This window comes from Botryllus schlosseri, chromosome 2 (genome assembly GCF_051294905.1).
Source record: "Botryllus schlosseri isolate E-star chromosome 2, Bs_hap1, whole genome shotgun sequence".
Lineage (NCBI taxonomy): Eukaryota > Metazoa > Chordata > Ascidiacea > Stolidobranchia > Styelidae > Botryllus > Botryllus schlosseri.
This window is the reverse complement of record NC_137237.1, coordinates 34,356,755-34,361,520: the sequence shown is the minus strand read 5'-3', so window position 1 is coordinate 34,361,520 and position 4,766 is coordinate 34,356,755. Positions and strand designations below refer to the sequence as shown.

The following is a 4,766-nucleotide window of genomic DNA, read 5'->3' as shown; positions in this document are numbered from 1 at the left end:
TTTTTTTCCACTATATGAATTCATATGTACATTTTGGAATTGTGTATCCCTGTAATATAAAGGCAGATCTAATACTATACATTTACATGTTGTTCGTGTTGTTGTTGTTGTTGTTGTTGTTTTTTCTTTTGTTGTTATTATTATAGTCGATTCAGCAGCACAAATTATAGCATATACTCACAAACATTTTTAGTTTTCAACCTTCTAGGTCGCTAGGCGTCTTGTTGCAGAAGTTTCGAACAATCGCTGATTTCAGTTGCCAAGTCGTGTGCTTGCAAATGTCATCGATCCGGAACGTATCACGACACTCTAATCATTGATTACACTGGGCAACAATTTTGAACGAAAAATTTTTTGACTTTGATTTTGCACTTGATTTAGGCTAATTTTGGCGTGCTGATTCCAAAAATGTCGTTGATTTTTTTCCATCACGTCGAGTTTTTCCTCTACGCCGAGGGTTCTCAACCTGGGGGGCGCGAGAAATTGACAAAGTCTGTATACATTGTGACTAAACATGTGTTTCACAACCATTCTGAAAAGACGATTGTCGAAGATTAAACTTATTTCGTATTCTAGAAAGCTTGCCAAACTCAAACTCCAGCAGTCGCGCTCAACGGAGTATAGGCTGACTTCAACTTCATCTGGGCAAATTTTTTATATTCTTTGAAGATTTAGAGCAATTCCTACGTGCAAGTCATTCATTACTTCACAGCTTTGGCAGTAGCCTAATTCTCGGTGCGCTAGGTAGCTGTTGTTAATAGCTGGCGAACTGCACTGCCAAAGACAGACTGAGATGCAATATAGGTTGCCCGGTTTTGCCCTCAATTAGGCTATAAATCAACACAATTTAATTCATTTCCAAAACTGATCAAATGTAGCATGGCAGGACAGAACGACGCCGTGCTCTCTGTAGTCACTACCAGCATCAGGATTAGTCTCAGTGCAACCTACCTTGAAATTAATTGATGTCCTGTTCAATGTCTTTTTGTTATTTTCAAACAAGTTTGGGGAAATTTGCCAGCCATGTAGAAGACTCAACAACAGGAATGCGGATTCAAAATTGGCGTAAGATATACCTTATGCATACTATTAGATCAGGGGTGGGCAATCTGCGTCCGTACAGCCGCATGCGGCCGTAGAAGGGAATTTGTGCGGCCGTCGACGCCTATAATCCAATTAGTATGTGTTGGCAGCGAATTGCAATAACGAATTCACTCCCGAATTTTCGAGAGATATTATTTAATCTTGAAATTTTCTTCGCGTTCCGCGCAACTCAACAAGACTTCGTTTTTCGATTTTAATGCAGTAGTGCCCTTCTTAATCTGAGCCGCAGTGGGAATCGTCAAGAAATAACAATCCATTCCCGGCTCTGAAAAATTTTCGCGCTCAGCGCGACAATATGCATTCTCTGCAACTATTCATAACATTGCCACTCGCGGTTTCGGTGCGTACAATAGGCCGTTGTGAAAAGCAGAATAGTCCGGAGTTCACCAGGAATGGATATGGACAGTTTACCATAGATATTTTGCGTCCAGATCGTTCATTGCGGCTATGCCTTGGAATGCGGCCTTAGGCTACATAAGTAATCGGAATGCGGTCATGATTAGCAAAAAGGTTGCCCACCTCTGTATTAGATGATGTGCTCTTTTCGACATGACGATAAATGCAAGGGGGGTCAGAGGGGGCGCGATTTTTTTGACCATCGCCAAGGGGGGTGCGTGTCAATAAAGGTTGAGAACCGCTGCTCAACGCCATATGCCCAAAATATGCAAATTTTCACGAATTTAGCCATATTACTTTTCGATACCATTTAAAAATCCACACTTTTACCACGTGTTATATAGCCTAGGGCTCAATGAAATCATCTAGAAAAAAGGTACTGGTATCGATCTAGGCCGATGCTTTCAACCATTTTTGGTTAGAGGATGCAGTCATCCGAGAATCTTTCACACACATATTTGATGCAAACTGCAGGATATGACAAGAAAAATGAATATTACATTTGCTCCTAGCTATAGGTTCAATGCCACATTCAGCTTATCCAGTGTAACTTGAAACTCTTATACGCTCGATAATTTGGATCAAGATGAAGATCTTAGGCATAGCAGGCATAGTAGTTCATCAACACAAGTTACTGATCTCATAGAAGCTTTGTGACTTGGAATAGAAATCTTCGGAAATTTTAACGTCCTTACGAAGTGAGAAAAGGTTATTCGGCAAGGTAGAGAAAGTATCTCACTTCCGATCAGGAGAAACAGCGTTTTCTTCGTAGGCCTACTTTCGGTAGCTTTGTGTATTGCCGTGATGTTGGCATTGGTGTGATACTGTTACCATGCATTACTGGAGGAGTTAGGAATCCCGATTTACAACTCAATGGCAGATGCCTATAGGTAGCTCAAAAATAATCCTAAACTGTGGCATTCTCCAAAATGCCAACGTCTTAGGAGCAGTAACAATTGCACACTCAGTTTGCCTTCGTGAATTACATAGAAACATTGAGAATAATACAGAAACATTGAATTGGTGCAATATCAAGACCACGATTGGATAATATGTGTCAGTTTTGAAATATCGTGTTTTCTTAGTGGTCAGACAAGGATGCCTGTAACCCTGATACACATGTGCCACGGCCATATGTTTATGTCGGAAATCAGACATAAAAAATAAAGCTAAAATATCTAAATAATTTCCCTGAAAACCTTGACATACTCAGAGATAGGCAAGGAGAAAATGTCCCCCAACATCTGAAGATGATGGCAATAAGGTACCAGAGTAGATTGGAGATTACATATGTTAGCTGACTCTTGCTCGAGTATAAATAGAATTATTGGTTATTATCGTAAATTTGGACCCTGTAGAAGCAACATCAGTTTAAATCAGTGGTTGTTAACCTTGTCTCCAGCGCCCCCCAAGGGGCGCTGGCGATTTTGAATGGGGCGGTAACGCTCAGGGGGCGATATGGAGGGCGCTGAAGAAAAATGGCTTCGTATTAGATGATGCAGTAGCATGACATATCCTTAATGAGTATTCAGAGCAAATTTACATTCCACAGAACATGTCAAATCCCGAAATTTTTGGTCGCGCTACGTGATGATGTTTGCTACATATGTTTCCATAAATGTAGTGGGTTATTATAATTCATGTCAAACGAATTGCGCGTACTTTTAGACCTCCAATTTCCCGTTAAAACACTGCCGTCACGCTTGCTAGGGTTACTTTCAACAAAATGTTTCGAATCAGGTATTATATCCCGCAGCGCACAGCGTGTGAAAACCGAAGAAGGAGGCACTGTATATCACTTTTGAGAGTGAGAGCCCCCTTGTACATATAATAAGTTTTGAAGCTCTGTGCACGAAATGAATAACTAAATATACTTGTATTTGAGAGTTGCAAAATTAAATCGTCAGAATATTTCTTCATCGTATCATAAAGGATGATACTATCTAGTGTAGTGGTTCACAACCTCACATGAACGTTATAATATATAATATGAGCTGCTTTGTTTGGAATACATTCAAGTTAAAATTATTAACTGGGTACAGTACTAAGATCAATGTGAGCAGATCCCCTTCTCAGTTGACTTACTTGTAGTTATGCAAAGCACTAAGACCAAATCCAATACCAATAATTTTCCCGTATTTCTAATCGCAGATGTGAATTCGGGATGGTTCGAACCACGGGGTATGAGACCGTACCCGATTGTTGTTATACCAACCTTGATTTGACCCTGAATATACCACACACAATTGTTATATGGTTTATTGTAGTCGAATGGTCCTCGAGCGCGATCAAAGCGCGAAATATTTCCAATACAAAAGTCCCGAAAAGACCGACGGGACTTTGACCTTTCACCAGGACCGATGCTGCTGCAACCCAAACTCCCAATCGGTGAGCTCGAAGAATGCCCCAAATTATTTCGGTGAATGAACATAAATTACACATCATGTTCTGACGACTCCTCCACGGAAGAATACGCATAATTATAAAACATAGAAATAGGCATTTCGGCGTCGGCCATTACCAGGCCACGATGCACGAAGACATATGAAGTTCGCGTCAATACGGGAATCCGGGAAGTGTGTCAAAAAGATCGTAAGCGATAAAATCTTAGCCGAAGAGGATTGACTTTATGTTGACAGTAAACTTCAATCATGTGCTTACTTCAGTTTAATACGTTTATGCGTTTCAATATCTTTTGACTATATAACGGACAAGAGGTAACAAAATAACAACATGTAACGAATTAATTGTACCAAGGGGCACGCTCGAATATGTTCAATTATTATTTATACGTGGCCTTCATTTTCCAATACAACAGCTCACTCAGCGCTACTGGTAAATCTGCTTACGTGGGCAGAGAGGATAAATAGTTTATAGCGACATATATATGCAATTACCACCTATTCTTTCACGCATTATAGAAACTTTTGGCGCCTAGGGCGACCATCGACCAGGCCACACAACCTTTGCTGACCATCGAAATCACGTGACGGGGTTCTTAGGGGCGAAGCCCTCAGACGTTTGGTTTATCACGCTATGAGTGCGCAAGACAATCGTTTTTTAAGGGGCTGACGAAGTGCTTTTACGGCCCGCCCTCTTACCCATTGTCTTTATTACAGACCTTACAATATGAGGTGGGGGACGTTGGAGCACGATAATTTTTCAAATAGGGCGCTGGAGGAAAAAAGGTTAAGAACCACTGGTTTAAGTCAACCAAATAAAGCAGTGCAAATGCTTATTTGAAGTCTATTGATTTGCTTTCGACT

At 40.7% G+C, this 4,766-nt stretch overlaps 2 long non-coding RNA genes across 2 annotated transcripts in view; one reads left to right on the top strand and one right to left on the bottom strand.

Moving 5' to 3' along the window:
- The window catches only part of LOC145458918 (uncharacterized), a 462,825-nt gene that overhangs the window by 365,370 nt on the left and 92,689 nt on the right, over nt 1–4,766 (top strand). The gene's annotated exons all lie outside the window — the stretch shown is intronic.
- LOC145458912 (uncharacterized) overlaps nt 1–4,766 on the bottom strand; it is a 482,198-nt gene that overhangs the window by 393,963 nt on the left and 83,469 nt on the right. The gene's annotated exons all lie outside the window — the stretch shown is intronic.